Genomic DNA, 20,163 nt, shown 5'->3' with positions numbered 1-20,163 from the left:
GGCGAAGCACAGTGAGCGGCTCTATTCTGCGTCAAGGCCAGGAGAACAGGTGGAAAGAGAGCAATCGGGGCAGGAAAGATGATCGGATTTCCCAATAAAAAGTTCAGCATATGTGGGTGTGAGTGATGTGACACACAAGAGGGGAATTGAGTGGTGAGAAAAGCCGCTCAGTCAAAGACATAAACAGTTTTTAAGAGCTAGTGTGGATCTTTTAAAGTTTTTTGTCCTATTTTTCAAGGCATCACTGAAATATTTGTTAAACATCTGTGGCCAGGACATACCACTGCTTGTTTTCAGGATGTCATTATCTCCGAATTGAAGTGTATTCTACTGCTGTACTCATTGTTAGTCCCTCTGGACAAGCGCTAAAAGAATACAATGTGACGTGTAAATTTAAGTTGTAAATCAAGCTGTCAGAGCGGCCGCCAGCAGGGTGAACGAGGGCGTCCGTGGGTCCCTTGCTGTGTGGGCTGACTGGCTGGCTGGCAGGGACAATAAGCCATACTGTTTGACCTGCCCAGTCTGTCCCACTGCCAGGCTCACGGATATTCAAACGGCTCTCTTCAGTCCCCTGACTCCACAGCTGAGAGTGAAAAATTCAATCCAAGCGCAATGCTTCACAAATCTGGATCGGCGGCCTTTTGAAACTCTTCATTACTTGATGTTCATCCATCTCTGTGACTTAAAGAGTTACCCTTTTGACAACCGTGACCTTAAATAGTGTCACGAGTAAGATCTGTGCATGACAGAAATCTCTTCTTTTCATGCTGCTCACATTACAATAAGTCTTGTGTTTGCTCCATGGTCACTTTAAAAAAATCTAAAACATGTTATTTTACCACTGTTTATCACATTTTAGTAGATAGCGTTGTAGTAGTCCAGGGTTGCTGTGCTCTAGAATTTGAGCTCAACTTGGTCAGGGCATGTTACAAGGAATCCACACAAGAGATTCCCTTCAAATGAACATTCATTGAGCGTCGATCGGCAATGGAAGCAGTACATGGTTGTGTGGCAGTTGTGCTGTCGAGGTGTTGAAGCTGCAAAAGACGGTGATTCAAGGTGGAGCCTTTTATAGCCTGGACGGCCATGGTAAACAACATCAAGCTGACGATCATCCCATCTCAATCAGAAGCTTTGCTGAGGTTGGCCAGGACACAGTTGAATAATACATCAACTCGTGATCATGATCATGATTATATATTGTGGACTCTTTTATGTACTATGTCTCTTGTGTGCACTTTACCTGTTTGCTGCTGTAATCCTCTAAATTCCCCATATGCTGGACTAATAAAGGAATATCTAATCTAATCTAATTTTAGCTAACATGGTGGATATATTGTTGATCTAAAGTGGTGATCAACCTCTTCCTGTCATGTCCTTCTTTTGGATCTGCATTATCCATTACCAACACTGTGGAAATCAGCAACAAACCCAAGCCAAATGTAGTGTTGTTTCATGGAAATAACATTTAGCCAGTTTAATGTTGTGGAAGCATCCATATACTTTATTTTTTTTAGACATGAAAGACACAAAGCATTTTCGTTATTGACAGTGAATGCAAGAGCAAGACAGACTGTCTAATAACAAACATGCTAGCTTGCGGAATCACCACTATTGCTCTTTAATGTACAATATAATTGTCTATTTTTATTACCTGTATCTGCTGAGTCAAGTTTTTGCAGAACACTTTCATACAGCTACACACTCCCTGTACTGAGCTGCCTAAGTTCCTTCCTTATACTGACCAGTGGAGCAGTGGGAGATTTAGCGTCCTCAAGGAGTCAACAGCACTAATGGGGATAAAACTATTGGTCACTCACGTTCCAAGAAAGCAGCAAGCTTCAGGTAAAGGAAGCCACTTCTGGATTATTGAAATACTGGACACATATACACGATACGGTACGTAACACCTCCACTCGTCATGCCCAAGTGTCAGTTTCAAGTTTCAAGAGGCTATGGTGTGGTGCATGCATGTGAGCACATGCCATATGATAGTTATATGATCAATCTAGGACTGTTTTTAAGTTTGTTTTTTTACATACAGTCCATCCAATCAAGTATTCCTTGTAAAATGGAATACTTTATGGAGAAGAAGTGAACCCAGAGGACATTTGTGTTACATAATTGCTGCTCTCCTATGGGCACTTCCAGTGTCTCTATGGGAATAACTAATTAGCTTATGACCTTATCATACTTTGAATGGTATTTTTAGACACATAGTTTGAAATGGGAACCTAATGTATTTCTGAAAAATAGATCAGGTGGACTTGAGTATGCTTCCAAAACATATCCATAAAGTCGTGGCGTGGATGTACACAGTATGCTGTGTGCCTGTAAGTGAGAGGGAGGCGTGTGTGTGTGTGTGTGTGTGTGTGTGTGTGTGTGTGTGTGTGTGTGTGTGTGTGTGTGTGTGTGTGTGTGTGTGTTGAGGAGGAGGAAGACAGGAGGAGGAGGAGGAGGAGGAGGAGGGGGGCTTCGTGTTTCAGCCAATCGGCGCAGAGCAGCGCTCGTGTAATTTCTCGACGCTTAAACTTGGTGCCAGAGCTGCGCAGCGCTCAAACCTTGGTGAGCGTCCTTCCCTCTCCTTCTCTTGCCACGATCATGCACTGAAAGACTGCATCCATCGAGCTGATCCAGGACTCGAAACGGCGCTGACTTGTGTTTGCTGGTTGCAGTCAGCCCGGATGCCTCCAGAGTCGTGATTTTATTCTGATAAACGGAATACACAAACCCGATCCCGGACCAAGTTGTTGCTTCTGAGGTGAGTGCGAAGTTTTTTTGGGGGGCTCAGAACTATTTTAACAATCATGTATGATGTTCTAAATGTTGCAACATTGCTGTTTGAGTGCACATAGTCGTGTGTGGATGTTGGAGTTTTCAATCGTTTTGCGATCCTAAAAAAAAAAAAGTGCAGTTCAAGTCTAGAGAAGCTTGGAAGTCACCATGTTCCAACGGGATTAAGGGATGGAAATGATTTGTCCCTCCATTACATGACCAGCCGCTTCACAGCGGAAAAGAGTTAGTTGAGGCTCTGTGACATTTTTTCAGTGAAGGAGGAGAGTAAAAAGGGAAACTGTGACTGGGGGGGATTTTATCTTGGAAAGTGTGTGTGCGTAAAGACGCACCTAATGGAGGGTTGCATTTTGGTTTCCAGATGTGTGGACTCAGCTGTTACTTGTCACTCAGGTGGTCTCTCTCGGTGTGTCTACTCGTTCTCCTGTCTTCACGCGCTCACTCAGTCTTTTCATGCAGCACTTCGGAACCACATCAGTGTTGACAGACCACAGCCCAAATCCTCACAAACAATACAAAGTGAAGCCACATCACTTCAGCATATCAGAACGATTTACCAAGGAGGGCCTTTTCTCAGATACAATATGTCAGAGACTTCAGAGAAATGTACTTTTAGTGCAGGTGTCAAACTGTTTTTTAAGTGTTTATAATCCAGATTGTGAGAGAGTAATTCTCTCCATTTCGTGTCAGTTACCTTTCTTGTTCTGAGATACTGACTTGTGTCTCAGAATGCATAGAGATGTATTTAAAGATCACTAAGAAAAATGTTTAAATGGCAAATATGAGTCCATTGATGGACTTTCTTCTCAGTCCGGGGTGATCTGTTTTGAAGCCAGTGGTGGCACCTAGTGGTGGGAAATATTTATAAAGATGCTGCAGTTATAGCAAGAAGCTTTGGAATCTTCAGAGAGTTTAAAACGTGAAGGAAGCTTTTTTAAAATCACTCAAATCGACTTGAATTTAAAATCTCTATATTTAGATGTCGTCCCGGGCAGTGCTCTCTGTCCTGTAGAGTTTCCATGTCGTGCAGTCTTGGTCCTGTAATTGAATGACAAGCTGCTGTGTGTTTAGCTGATCCAGGATGAGAGAGCAGCCGCGGATCAGGTGACTGAGGTGTATTCCCCCTCTGTGGGAGGCCAGTCCGCCAGACTATGCTACTCGTTGCTGGGAGTATACACACTGCAATGCTAAGCCTTTGTTAATGAGTATGTATCTGTGTGTGTCCATGTCTGTGTGTGGCAGGCCTACTGGGTGCACAGGATCTGCGTGTCAATTACTTTGTATGCTTGTGTGCACGCATACATGTGGGTTTTTCTATGTGTCTGCATGTCCCTGCTTATGTGTGTGTGTGTCTATGTGTGTGTGTGTGTGTGTGAGAGAGAGAGAGAGAGAGAGAGAGAGAGAGAGAGAAAGAGAGAGAGCGAGCAAGAGAAAGAGATGGGTGTTTGGACCCAGGAGTTAAGCTGCTGTTAATTGGTCAGCCATTTGAAGCACATGGGAGAGTCAAGTCAGGCAGTAGCTGAGATGATCGGTATGCTTGGCTCGACAACTGCCCGTTATGGGACATAACATTGATTCTATGCTTTCAGTGGATGCTGAAAGGGGTCTTTTGTCTCTCTCTCTCTATTCCATACTTTGGTTGTAGTACCAACTAAACAAACAAGATATAAGTTATTAGTAAGTGAGCTCTCGAGGTGCTGGGAGGGAGATTAAGCTTGCATTGGGCTGTAGCTTCATATTTACCAAAAGAAACAAGAGCGATGCCACTCTGCTCATTGAAGCAAATAAGAGCACTTCCCAAACAGTCACAGGCGTTTGTGTCCTTGAGTTCATAGTAAAGTTTGGTATAACACGTTTGCCATAGTTTAACAAATGAGACCCTGTGTGAAAAAATAGATTTAGTTGATGTCAGAGCGAAAGAAGGAGGAAAATGTTGTGGCTGAGGAGGATGTGAAGCAGTTCTTGAGGAGAGGACCTTTTCGGTTTCAAAACAGAAAATGACTGGATGTGTCAAACAATTATGAGCTAAGCGTTGGCAGCAGAGGTGGACACGTCATGAATGCATCCTGGATTTTTCTGCTGCATAGCTTTTTTTAAGGCCCGCCCCTGCTGATTTTTTGTTTATGGACAATTTTCTAAACAGGCAGACTCATTTTTCAGAGCAGTGTCTTCATCCTACAGTTCTTCATTTTCTCACATGCAACCCAGATTCTCATTCTCCAGTGGAGTTTGAGTGCCAGAGAGGAAATCCAGCCTGGAGATTGTTTTGATATTGTTGGATACTCTCCTGGAAAACCTCTTTGCTCAGCGACCAAGGGTGTTCTCAATTTAGAGACATTGGCTGCTCGGCTGAAACACCTCATCTGATCACAGTGGTGAAGCTGTTTGAAGAGCTCGAGATGTGCCGTGTTTCACTTTTTTTCACTTTTTGAGGCTCAATCTAAAAGGAGATTTCCGCCATTTAAAAACAACATGGAGATAAATCCTGCAACTTTTTCATGGATAGCAGGGAATCTAAATCCGTGGTTACGTTATCATAATGCATTTCTCCCCCTCAATGATGAATACAGTGTTTTAGAGCAGTGTTTCACATTTACAGTGCATAATATTATAAACATGCAATAACAGTATCCAGTATATGGGGGGGTCGTGCAGTTTTATTGTGTCCCATGGATTTCAGCATTGATTGCCATAAGACTGCATGAATTGAAGCAATAAGAAATACACATGCGTAAAAAGTAGAATTCTCCATCTATGAGTAAGTCAACAGTGTCCTGTCTGTGCTGTCTCTGTCAGCCTAATGCCTCAGACCAATGTGTGTACACACAGGCAAGTTTTGTGCTGTCATACTGGAATTAATCGTGTGTGGGGTTGTGTAAATCATTCCAAACCTCAGAAAACACACACTCACTCACTCACACTCACACACACACGCCTGCCAAGCAGCTATCCCCTGTAGATGTGCGTGAAGGGCCAAGGAGTGAAGGACCAATCCCTGAACGGGAGAAGCAGAACAGTGAACAATGGAAAACAGACAAATAACTTTCTTGGAAGAAACCGAGATTAAACAAGTCTCAAAGTGATATTGTGAATTTGACATGGGAACCACACAGTTATGCCAGTTATCAGCAGCATTATCACTGGTGCAATGGTAGATTGCATACACTTCTGGAATCAACCTTGACCAAGCAAAACATTCCCTGGTCACAGCTGGGGGTTTTTCTTCACATTTGATAGACTAAGCAATTAATGAAGATATCAGTATAAATACACAACAAAAAGATTAGTTGCAGCCCAAAGTGTATTTTCACATGTGATGAAAATGCACGTTCAGGTTCAGTGTCTGTCAGATTGTTAACGTTAAAGGAAATATTACACTATAGTTGTTGAAAGAAGGGCTATTGCTTAGTATGTATATTGGCCGACAGTAGCCATAAACCAAGGCTATGCCGAGGGACGTGAAGGGTGCGGTGTGTGAATGTGTGTGTGGGGGTGAGGACGGCAGTCCTTGAAGTGCGAACACCAATCCTGAGCCCTGTGCTCATTGAGTGGTTACAGACCAAACCCTGTCAGCCGCATTGGCTCCACAAGCCTGGTATTATGGTCAGCTTGTGGGGAGGAAAAGTAAACCAGGGTTTAGAAGAATATCAGACACTGAGTAATGGACTCCGCACTGTGTTAAAACTTGCATGAAATAAAGTTGCCCGCAGCACTTGCTAAGCGATGCAACACTGATGTGTTGTTGAGAGTTCCTGACTCGTGCCTGCGAGTGAGAGTCGATTTGGCACCAACGTAATTACCTATACACACAGCTCTATTTGATGATGATTAAAGCCACTAGCACATACAGATACACACACCTGCCCAGACACACCTTGCCAGTCGCCAGTCACAGTAGTTAGGGAGACATTAAAGGTGATGATTATTAGATGATAATAATTAAAAGGCTTTAAAGCCCACGGAAAGGAAAAACATTATAGATAGAAGTCTCATATATAGAAAGACAAGATTGCTGCGCAACAACCACGCAATTATTCTTCGTCAAATGACCACCCTGAGGCAGAACATAAATGATAGCTTCCAGTTTTGTTTTTGATTGGGAAAAACATTAAAGGTCTCCATAACAGATTCTGGTTTGTTGGGTGATACATCACTCGTACAATATTTCTGTTGTGATGTGAAAACCTCCTAATTCCAATTTTGATGATAACTCTTCACAGTCTGATGTCTGGTGGTTTCATGTTTTCAGCTCAGATGAAGGGCCACCCTTTCTAAATCCGTCGCCACAGAACCAAAAAGAATCCCAGTGTTGTTAGTAAAAAGCTTACATTTTGGAGATAAATGTTTTACATGTAACAATGTTGAGAACTCACAACTGTTTGCATCATGCAAAGAATATATTTTGAAAAATGTCGTAAAATGTTCTATGACACCCACTAAATGTAGCATTAAATAAAGTATATTGTTGGTAATAGATGCAGAAAGCCATTATTGAGCAATCGTTGGCTAAAAATAGCTGTACTGAACGGACATAACTAGGTCAAAAACAAGGTAATTATAATCGTTCATAAATAGTCCAAAATGGATATACAACTCATTATATGTGATTCAGAGATAGAAGTTTAGGTGAGTGTATCAGGAAAACATGGCTACGCTCCTGCTGTCCCTCTTTAAATTGGTCTCATGTGTTGGACAGTTTGTTCCTGAGGCCAAGACGAGCTCCTGAGCCGAATGTCTGAACTCGGTTCTAATCAGGGACAGCCTGCTCCTCTCTTCCTCTTCCCACATCACCTCTCCTCCAATATGCATGAAGAATCCGATGGCACAGGATGTTACCATGAATCTAACTCTGTTTTTTCCACTGACTAATCATTGTCAGTCTGCTTCAATAAACAGAGGCAGATGAGGTAGAGAACAGTTTTAAAGTTTTGTTACGAATGTTAAGTTGCACAATTTCAGGAAGACGTCCACATTTATGTAAACTGTCCGCTGTTGGGTGGCCGCCTGTCTCTACAGAAGTCTCTGAGGACATGTCCTATCTGTCATTTTATCTCCATCTGGCCGTACACCATTCCAAAGGAAAACCAGCCAGTTTGTTCACCCAAAGGAGAAATGTCTCCATCCAATCGGATGCCACTCAGAGTGAGGAAATGGCCTTTTTGTGATAAATGCTGTGTAAATGAGGGTGGGGTAAATTACAGGACTCTCACCAAATTCGTTAAAAGCTGCCCATTTCCTTAAGCACTCACGTGAGTCCTGCTTTCAGAATAAAATGGATAAAGCTGCTATGAATAATATTATTTCTAATAACAAGTAATGAAATGACATAGTGTCAAAGTGGCAACAAAAGGCTATACAAACTCACTGTGATCACCACAGTGGGACATTGAGCAGCTAACAAGCTAATAGTTTCCTCAGAAGTAGGTAAAAAATCAAGATAAGAGAAGAGTGAATATTGAACTTACATTTGTGAAATGGCAAACTGTGTCTAGAAACACAACTCCAAATGAATGCTCAAGTTGCTCTGTAAATACTGGATGTGTAAATAGACAACGGAAGGCCAACATGTTTAACATGTCAACTTAAAAGGTGATATGTCAGTGTTCACAGCTTCTTCTGGCAAGAAGATCAAGTGATTTGAAGTTGAATTTGCATTTGTTAATGCATAAATCATGCCAGGCATTTCTAGATGGTACTTACTCCTCAAAGGGAAAGCCTGCACTTCCTTTTAAGAGGAACTCTAATATAGCCTCTCCTCATTAACACGTCCCCAACTGCCTTTGTGTTCTATGCGAAGTCATCAAACAGCAATGTATCCTTCAGCTAAGACAATTTAATCTCCAAGAAAGGCAGAATGTAACAGATATTCACCAGTAGTGGTTTGCTAATGAAAGCTTGGGGCTTTCCAAGTGCTTTGTCGCAAAACCAATACAAACAGTTATTTGACAGCTTTCTGGGTTTCGGCGCTGTAAGATGCATCCGTTTCTTTTTTCCTGCCTGAGAACGGGAGCTTAAATTGCCACTTGCATTAATGAGGGAGTAAATAAATGGCTTTTGTGTTTACACTAATGACCTCAAAAACCAGACAGTAAATTGGAGGCTATGGCATGTATTATCTCCAACCAGCCACCCGTGAAATCCCACATGTGTGGGCTTGTTTATGTATATATCATTTGCTTGTTTCAATACATTTTTTGTATTCCTTCAGTACTTTACACATATCTGTTGGTGTGTGAATGAGTGTGTCTGCATGTTCCCGTCAGAAGAAGCTCTCATGAATCCCCCTCAGGGCCTTTCAGACATCTGGTTGCGGATGGACAGCTTATATCTCCAAGTAATATGTCCAGTTAAGCCCCTGGGAGCCGCCGCTGTGCACATCATTACAGCCCTCCTCCGGCTTTGCTTGGAACTTCGCTGAAACCCTATCGTTTGGTTTAGAGGGGTACAAATATGCTGTATATCCTTTTATACTACTTCCTCCGGTCCGTCTCCCATCTGTTGCAGATTAGTCTTCAGAGTGTGTTTAGAGAGCTGAGCCCGTTGCCGAGCGGGACAGATAGTAAACCCAGAAGGTTTTAGTCAGAACTGTCAGGTAGGTCTGCATTAACAGAGAGGCCAACTGAGGATATGGCTGGCTGAGAGGAAAAACAAGAGGGGAGGTCCAAGGAGAGAGAGACAGCGAAAGGGTAAGACGGCTTCCAAAATTACACAGCGAGCCCACCAAACGGTTTGTCTGTTTACCCATGAACCTCAGGCCCGCTACTCGAGGGTCAGTGTGGAATGCCAACAGCGGCTGCCAGGCCAAATTCAACCACACTCACAGGGAGAAGGGGGGGGGGACAAACAGCCCGCACAATGACCAGTCACACCACTTTCCCTGTGATACTGAGTTTATTTAAGCACAGAGCTCAAAGCAGCCTTCATATGACACGTAGCTTCGATATCTGTCGCCCTCGTGACATTCCAAACCCGCCACCAAAATGTTACCGTGCTGAGCTAAGCTGGTATCGCTCAGCTGTTTCGTTAGCCGTCTCCTTTTCTATGGCTCAGTAACCCATATACAGCGAGACAAAAAGCGTCTTGGGAATCGACTATTGGAGCTAAAGGCTATATGGTTTCACTCACACACCCTTCTCCGACACTGTGTTGCCTTGAGAACGGTGCCAACCCATGTAGGCCAAACTGCAGCCCGACTGTGACAAAGTGCCCGGGGCGGGGAACTTGGTCAAACCTGCCGTTCCCAGCTCTTGTTGTGTTTCCAATGCTTAATTATGGGAAAGTGAGGGCACTGGTTGTGTAATACACAGCCGGTTTATGTGTGCGTTTGTGTGCGTTTGTGTGTGTGTGTGTGTGTGTGTGTGTGTGTTCGTCTGTTCCACTTGACTGATGCGCCATCCCTTCAGGGTTCTGTCATTAAGCCTCTGTGTACACAACCCCAATCCCTGGCCTACATCTATCTCTTATGCAAAACTCATGTGGGATTCTCGCACACACACACACACACACACACACACACGCACACACACACACACGCACACACACGCACACGCACGCACACACACACACACATGAAAACAAACAGTTTTGCCTTACTAGATGTGATGCAATGCTGCTGCTTCTCTTGCATGATATGTCATCATGTGTCACTGTTTTTATATTTGCTTCCCTCTCTTTTTTTTATGGATTTGTTTTTTTTATAAGCAGTGCTTCCATCCATTGAGTGACACAGCTCATTAAAAGCCTTGACATATCTGTTTCTTTTGGCTGAATGTGACATGTGACCCACTGACAGATGGATCCTGAGATTAATAGAAGGATTGCAATAACAATGCTTCATCATTCTTTGTTCATTGAGTATTTATTTATTTTTTTTACCAACAAAGTAAAGCAAAGTTGAAGTGATACGCATATATTTCCTGTCAACAAGAACAAGACAATCTAGTTCTTGAAATTCTTCAATTATATCATCATAACCGGTGTTCCAGTTATATGTATCTGCCTGTTCTTTCTCTTCTGTACTCTGTACTTCTGCATGTGAGGAAATGTGATCGCAGCACACACACACACACACACACACACACACACACACACACACACACACACACACACACACACACACACACACAACTATAATGACAGGAGGTTCCTTTTGTTACCTAATAAGTATTACAGTTTTGTGATGGTGTTTCACACTTATATTCCAGTTCCTCGCTGAATGTGATGAGAGTGTGTGAAAGTCCTCTCTTATTTCATGCAAATACAGAGTGATACTATTTAACATGGCTCCCTATTTGATCTCTATTCATTGTTGAGAGCAACACAGGAGCCTCACCTGTATGTAAAAGTGTATGCAAAAAACAAGACTCCAATCGATTTCACCGGTAAATATATAAGCCTTTATGTCTCCAGCCCAGTACATTGAATATTTACATATCTTTGAATAACATGACCATCTACTCTAAAATGTAAGTTACCATTATATTGAAATACAGATTCTATTCTATTCTCAATTGGTTTTCCACGATGGATAAACCCAGTTTGTATTCAAGAGGATACGTCGGCTTGGCAAGGCACCTTTGCCTACAGGAACCATCTAGGACTTGCATGCCGTCAGATTCAGGTAATGACTCGTAATTCTTCCACATAGTCTAATCAGCCTGTGAGTAGTGAAGGGATTTATAGAAAATCCCCTCAAAGTTCAAAATAATGGGCTACATATGCAGGGATATAGGCAGAACCAAAAGCACAATAACGATTGACAGATACACATGTCGGGCTGAACAGAAGCTGCATTGAAGCAGCGATTATTTTCATTGTGGAACCGATTTATCTCAAATCTGATGCCTACTATTTTGGAAGCCAATGAATAGAACATTTAATCGCATTTGTTGGATGTGCACTCATGACTGAAGTCAGCTCTAGTTTCAGACGCCTCAAAGCAGATAGATTTAGGGATCTTGTGAGAGATCACAAACACTGGTCCACAAAGGTTTCCTGTCTAGTCAAGGAATTCACTCCTAAGGCCAATGCCACGTGCTAGCTAACATGCGCACAATGACAATGTGCCATGCTAGCATTAGCTAATTAGCAGGAATTAATCAAAAGTCCAGCTAAGTCTCATGGGAATGTCATCAGTTTTGCAGTTATTTGGCCCAAACTTCAAAACGTGATAGTGTTTCTAGATTGAAAGTAGAAAGCTCACTGAGGGCATTGCTATGAATAGTGGCAGGAATATCAGGACCTATTTTTTGTGGCAATACATCCGATAGTAGAGTCATGTCACACGATATCCCATGGTGGCGATAGAGGAAGAGTCAGGGATCACCAAAAGTCATTATTATTATTTCACCGGGCTTCCAGGCAATAGTTGTTGACATGTTTTAGTGTGGGCCGAACCAACACTGCCATTCACAAAAGTAGATCAACATCAATCAGGGACTCTGATTCTCATAAATGGTTTAAGTCAAATTCTGAACAAGCAGAATCTTAACAGAAGCTTACCAAACCAATCTCTATAAGCTCCCGTTACTTGACAATTTCCTGCATTTTACAGCCCTTTTATTACTGCTCCTATTGTCCCAAAGGTGTGCAGGTAACACCCTGCAGTGGTTAACAAATCTCAGCAGAGGGTTTTATGACAGAAACTTACATCCCACTCGGGCCGGGAGTGTCAGGGAATATTAGCACCAAACTGGTGAGACCACTTACCAGCACTTTGACGGACCTGATACGCAGCAGCGAGTTAAGCTGGTGGGCCTTGTTAGCAAGGTCTAAAGATCCATTTCCTGGTGTGAAAGGCTGCTGAGAGGTGTCTGTCGGCGTCAATGGGGCTGAATGAGGCATCATAATGGATGTGAATTGAGACGCGGATCAGAGGTCTTTTTCTGAAGCAGAGATGTATGTGAGCTGCTTTGCCAGTTGTTCTGCATCTGACCTTTGTAATCCGAAATAGATAATCCGGATACTGGTGTCTTTATCTGGAAAACTATACTTGTAGAAAGATTTGTCTGGAGGGAGTTGGTGTAGATATATATTGAACAACAAAAAAATACCATTATGACAAAGAGACAGTATTCATTCAAAAGAAGTTCCACTTTCAACGTTTGTAATTTGTATTTTTAGTTTTTTGTCTGGGCTTGTCAGCTTTGGTTCAGCATTGTTACTTGCTGTGTTTGGACCTTTTCAATATTTCTCTTGCAGCTAACATAATGAGTATGAGGAGACAAAAGTGTACACTTTATCCAGTTCATTGGGTCTCTTCCCTCTTTGCGATGGCTGATTGTTGAGAAAAGCTATAAACATTTCTGCCTTTAGACTTGCTGGGACAACACATGTTACAAACCAGTTCATTTCAAGCATACGCTAGCCTTTTCAAGGTGGTGGGACAGGGAACATAAATATTGTTCCCTACAAATTATATGTAATTGCTCATCATTTATACCTCCACCATAACCTCCACACCCTCGCATTTAACAGAATTATATGAACATGGCGTAGCCCTGAAACTAGCTGTTGAACGTATTAACCGTGCTGAAAACCTTTGCAATACTCAAAGCCTATGTTGGTTTTAATCCTGCGTAGGAGAGCTTTTTGCACAATCTTATATATTTCATCTAGTATTTGCACTTCACGCTACTTTAACATAAGGAATGGTCTCCGTGTTTTATGACGACCTGTCCTGCAACAAGCTGAGACATGTCATGGTCCTTGTTGACGTCTGTTTTGAACGTCACCACTGATATTTGCATTCTAGTTAAACCCCCTCCTGCCTCCTGGGGATGAAATAGTGTAGTGGTGGTAGAATCCAGGTGTGAATGACTGCTATAAATGAAAATGCAGAAGAGAGCACGTCTGCTTAGCACAATAAAGGTTAAGGAGGGGCCAGATTACCAGTTGAGTTCTGTTCCAATAGATAGATGAGATGTGCAGCCAGAAGGAGTGAGTAAGCGTGCCGGGTATGTGTAGTCTAGACTTGGTCTTGGATTTCAAGTAGAGAGAAAGCCACTAGATCTTGTCTGAACCACAGTCCAAAACGTTTGCCAAAGAAAGAAGACACCGCTCAGAAAGTTATTTGATCGAAAGGTTTCTGCCCAAACTCTGTCTGACTTTACTGGGCTGAGTGTTAGACTGAATAATACTGAATATCAGCCAAAGGTTCCTCCATTCAATCTGATACATTTTAAATCAATGTCAGCGTTTCTCCCCGTCCTAGAATTGTTTTGGTTGGATCTATGTTGCTTCAATAGCCGCTGGTGAAATGTGAAGCTGCCACTCAAGTGATATCATTTTGAATAACTCAGAGCACTCAAAATAAAAAAAGGCCACATTTAAAGCAGTTATAGCTATGGTGAAACTGTGCATGTGTGCACATTCACTATGCCTGCGTCATACACTTCTATTTGTAAGCTATTGGCTTGGGTCAAAGGTCACTGCATAAACCCTCCATTTGTTAGTTCCTGCTCATCAGCTCAGGCATGTCAATGAGACCAGAGTGTCATCCATTCAGCACATGTCCAGAGTGCTGATACATGATGCCTTTGCCTTTATAATGACGAAGACCCAATAAAAACCTCAGTTTATTACAAAGGGAGGGGCATAGGACAGATGTCTACATTTAAGCTAAGTCTTAGTCCTACAAATGTAAAAGCCAATTAATCCAAATATAAAGAACAATGCTAAAGTCCTCTTTCCTGTATGTTTCTTGGCTGTAAAAAGACAGACAAACTGACATCTTCAAAACTAACAACAAGACTCCATTTTGAATAACTTCAGACTTTCTGCATCCTCTCTTCAGAGAGGAAGTAGAGGAGACGGTAAGGTCAACTGTCCTCTGGTTTTCTAAAGCACCACCGATCGTTGGCCACAAGCCCAGGCCCAGTCTGAAGAGCTGATATCTGTCTATTGTGTGGGATAAAGCCACTCATCCTCTCTAACCTGTCCTCTATTCATGCCAGAGAATTCTTCACCCACTCATTGTCTGTTTTTTTGACCCAAATTAAGTACTTGTCTGTCACAAAAATAGAGTTTTTTTTCCTCTCCACCCGACTGCTTGAAATATGATTTTGAGAGCTTTTCACAATGCATATCCAGATAAATATCAGGAGACTCAATGCACATCTTTCAGAGAGTTAAACGAGAAATGGCTTTTGCAAAGCGCTGCCAAGACCCCTGGAAAACTTGAGAGCTTTTATGAAAGGTTTACCCGAAGACTGGACTGCCAAGCTTCTCTCTATCCACTCACACAATTTCCAATATGTGTTGTTGAAGCACATAGACAATCCCATCTCGACGCACAGAGAATCTCTCTAAGCTAGCTATCTAACGGAGCTCTTTCTCATTTGTAGCAGGTATTTTGGCTTGTAACAAACAGCTCTGTTGCCCTCTCTGCAAGTCACTTTGTGGGGTTGTCAAGGGACAGGGCGTCTTTGTCTGCTGGACAATTGAGCAAACTCATTTGTCATTTTAGGCTCTTTAAATGAAGCCGTTGCTGCTTTTCAGCCTTCCACAGTGACGGATGGTGCAAAGCTCGTTCAAATAAATTACAACAAACTTCCCCAGGCGTATCGAGTCAGTTGTGTGTGTTTTGTCCACTGCACTGCAACATTTCACTTCTTATAACTGATAATGCCGATATCTTATTTAAGAACAAAATGCTTCACTTGTAGTTCTGCCGGACGAGAAGTGCTCTTTGACAATAACGTCATTGTGATTGGCTGAAGTGAGAGATGAGGACAGGGCACCTCTCTCCTCTCACTCATTCAAATCTCCAAAATAGGAAGGAGGCGGTGGTACCAGTGACGGGTTGAGCAGACAGATCCCCAGCGTGAGAATTTCCTGAGATGGATGAGGCTGACTTTGGAGGAAGCACAGTCAATATTTAACCAGGAAAACCTCAAGAAAACATGAGGAATTTAATTTTGGAAAGAAAAATGATCAGCTCCTTTTAAATTCAGCACGTCTAAATCAGGGAGAGCCGTCTGTCATTGATGTTGGCAAACATATTCACACAAACACTGTATGCTACCAGTCCCCCACTAAACAATGCATAGATATAGATAGTCAAGTGTTAAAAGTTAACAATATTAACTGTTTCTGCTTCCCCCAAGTGGCTAAACAAAATCAGTTGTCATAAGTTTAAGTTAACAAATGTCCTTTGAAAAGTACCATAATTTGCCTCATCTTTGTGCTGTTAGTCATTTTCTAAAACAAGGCTTGATCGTCATCCAATAGCATATGGTACAGCCCTTTACAATCTCCGATTCAGCCCAGATTATTGCAAACATATTCTGTTTTGTTGTTGAGATAATGAGCAGCTGTGCCCAGAACACATGCATTGCAACGTGATCTAATCAACAGTAGAGTAGAACTTAATGTGACATTATTGGAGCAAATGACACGAGATGCATGAAACCTGATGACCCTTGAAAGCATTTAATTAATGACAGTGAGACTCTATGCCATCACTTGATTCATGCTCTTTTACACTTACTCTTCCTCAATAAGGAAGGAAACCCCTTTTTTTATTCTCAAAGTAAAAAGATGAGTTTGAAATTGACTCCGGTATCAATCACTCTGCCATAATTTCTTATAAGGCAGAGAGTAGTCTGGCTTGCAGAACAAAAATGTTTAGAAAGAATAAGACAGACTGCAAAAAAAAGTTAAAGAGTGTGAGAGTAGAGTGGACATGTCATCTGGCTCTCAGGAATCCTGCAGCCGAGTTGGGGGGCTGGGTGGAGGGCTTGATGTCACCCGGGTGGAGGAAGGGGAGTGTAGAGATAGGTGTGTGTGTGTGTGTGTGTGTGTGTGTGTGTGTGTGTGTGTGTGTGTGTGTGTGTGTTAAAGTGCAGTGGCCGGTGATTTGCTCTGGAGGGGGGTGAATGAGGGAGGGGCCGACAAGGCTTGGCTGCCTCAAGAGCACACACACATAAACACACACTCACACACACACACACACACACACACACACACACACACACACACACACATCCACACACACACACACACACACACACACACACACACACACACACACACACACACACACACACACACACACACACACACATCCACACATTCACTCACTCCCACACACTCACAGGGATCAGAGACACTGCAGATAGAGACGTCACCTCTCTACCCTCCTTCCTTTGCTCTTTGGACCTCAACATTTTGGATAGCTAAAGGAGCTTCTCCCAAGCTGCGGAGTGAGTGAAAGTTGCATCTTTTCAGACTTCTCCTCACAGCTAACGTTGACTTTCAAAAAGCCCGAGCCGCTGGGGGAATACTTCCTGGCTGAGTGGGATCTGTATCTGATTAGAGCTTGGATTCGTTGAGCTTGATGCTGCAGACATGTAGCCATAGTTGGAGCAACTGTGACAGGGGGATTGTGTGAGTGAATGAGGCCTTTATGCGAAGGTGGAAAGAGAGATGCTTTTCCTGGAGGTGAGAGGAAATGCAGAAGGATTTTGATGAATGAAGAGCACTTTTGCAGCTCTGCTGTGGAAAAATGCTTGCACCCAAGTTCCACCATAACTTCTGTATGATCTGTTGATGAGGAGGCATGCAATGGGTTGTGGGAGATTTCCTTGGTTGACAGCATCGCCTGAATTGTTAAAAGCTTTGATCAAAATTGAAAATGCTCTCTGCGTGAGAGAGGTTCTTGCATGTGTGTAATGCTCTATTTAGGATATAGTGTGTGGATGTATGTGGTGTGTGTATAAACATATACACACTCATTATGTGTCTGTGCAGGTGGTCTCACTCAAACTGTGTTAAGTCTCCTGGGTACCCCCTGACACCCATTTGGCCTTACAATAACACTCTTTGCCAGTCAAAGAGCGATGACCTCGGCCTTTGAACTCCACAATTTAATGGTTTTCCTAAAGTAAATTCTATGACGTTTAGAAAAATAGACCTCACTTTGTTTTCACTGTTCTGGTCTCAGCAAGTTCTCAACATCTCTGTATCTGTCAGTTGAATTAACTGCACATAACTAAAGCTGTAACCGCTCTACCGATTTGATGTTTTAATAAATATCTCCTCACTGAGATAATTTGATACACATCTGTAAAAGTCAGTAAATTAGGATGTATTCCTTTAGTTTGCCAGCGGTTGTGTTCATTTGAAAATTGCACGTGTTTGACTAACTAATTCCTCAGTGAAGGAGGGCCCCTTTTAAAAGTGTCAGTAAAGCGGGGGAGGCGCACACGATTCACCGTGAGCCGGCTACATCTGGCCAGTGTTTACACAGACCCAGTGTTGTGACTCTTTAAATGCCTTTTTCAAAGAGTTTCCCTTTTTAACCCCTTTAACCTTCTCCTGTCACGTCTCCGCCGTGGCCCGGGTTAGAGGAGGAATGGTTGGACATTTTGTTTTTGTTTTTCGACAAAGACAGCCATTGTGTTATTGCCAGCGGGTGACATGGTGTAATGTGAGTTGCAATGTGCATTGGCTCAGGAATCCGAAGTCACCTTTTTCCCCATGTGGGATGAGATGCAGGAGAGCTGAAGGGCAGCAGATAGCAGATACCAGGGCACCAAACTAGAGCTGAAAATATCAGATTCTCTGCTTTGTTGCTTTATTTTGTGATATGTGATAGTAAAATTAATATCCTAATGATTTTGGTCAGCTTGGCATAACAAGGAATATGCCACCTTTAAGATGATAATGGAGATTCCTGATTTTTTTTATAATAATCGAGCACCAAAGAAAAAGTTAGTTTTTTTTCTTCATGCATAAGGATACATTTTGATGTTCTTTGGCAAATTATTTTCCAAACATGTCAAATGGGATGATGCAATATCATGCTAATGTGAACACAATATGTGAACTCTAGTCAAAGCCAGTTTGTAAAACGTGATGGCTGCCATGATGTTTAAGTCTGTGGCGATGCTGTTTGACCCCGTGGCTTTGGGTGTCACATGTTGGAACAACCTGCATGTGTCTATTAACAAATATCATCTCTACATTTTTGCTGCAAATCAAACTTGCAACCATGTTGTCACCAAGAAAAACAACAGAAGCATTAATGGACCCAACTATTCTTTCACAAATAGGTCCCACAAACTATTGTACCACTGAGATATTGGCTAAAACATCTCCTCCATCTAATTGCAGAACTTGAGGGTATCGTAGTTGAGATGAAGCAGAACAGGTCAAGAAAAGCTTCTGGGTGATAACATTATCTATCCTACCATAAAACCTGATAGATTAGTCACTGAAGAACAAAGCAACAGTCAAATACCCTTTTGTTCTGTGATAAGAGCTTTGGTTTGACTTTTCGCAGCATTTCTAATCTGTAAATTCAGTGTTTAGAGGCCCTTGGCTTCATTCAACTGTATGCTAATTGAGGCAATGCTAATATTTCCCCAGTCTTGTTGCTTTTGACTCAACGGCTTGGCGTTGGAGGCCTTGAGGGTGAGTTGAGAGGACAGACGTGACATATGAGGATGGTGCTGCACAACAAAGTGTTTGGCTTGTGAGTTTAGTTGCAGCTGACCTGTGACCTTTGAAGGTGCAACAAGCAAGATAATTATTATTTACAGGATCAAAACTGTATCATACATTTTAAAATTTTTCTATCTGATAAGGGACTCGGCAGAAATGATTAGGACAGAGGTGGGAAATGTCAGAAAAAGGGAAAGATTATGTATTTTTCATTTTGGGGGCAGGGCAGGGGAGGGTCTACAACTTTTTTTCTAACTTTTTATATTTTATATTACTCTTTTCTTGCAAGATTTACTGTAAAATAAACCCTGAACTTTATCACATACAAAACTTGCATGTATGCCTATTGCTTGTTCATTGACAGCAGAAACAACTGTTCATTTAGTAGCTTGTGGTTCAAAAGTAAAGAATTTGGAATCATTGCTAGTCATAACGTTGGGAATTGTTAATTCCACTTAGAATGTGTGATTTAAAGTAAAGCAAGTAAATGATATTGCTCCATTCACATATTTAGCTTGAGGGAGGGTCTTACTTTAAAAAAGGAAAACGTTAAACATAAGGTTCAGCCCTCTTTCCCCACCCCAATAGTTTTCACACAGTCCCTAAATATCACCTGACAGAAGCATTGATCCAAATTAATTTTAATGACTGCTCTGAAGTCACAGTTAACAGGCATACTGTTTTTCTCAATAGAAGCCATCAAGGTCCTAATGTCCCTCATGGTGCTGCGGTTGTTTAAAAGACCCGACCTACATGCAGTTTTGAGGGCCTGTGTGAAGTTTCCAACCGTTTTTACCCAAACAGGTTCTATTCTGGTGGACATTTGCATGTCAAAGAGGCAGAGCGGGGCAAATCACAAGTGGCTTTTTCAACACCTTGAGACCAAAGTGCTGTTGTCAGGCTGAGGGGGCTCTGAAGAACACG

Source organism: Taurulus bubalis, assembly GCF_910589615.1.
Source record: "Taurulus bubalis genome assembly, chromosome: 20".
In the NCBI taxonomy this organism is placed as follows: domain Eukaryota; kingdom Metazoa; phylum Chordata; class Actinopteri; order Perciformes; family Cottidae; genus Taurulus; species Taurulus bubalis.
The sequence above is the reverse complement of the archived record's forward strand: the minus strand, read 5'-3'. Positions refer to the sequence as shown.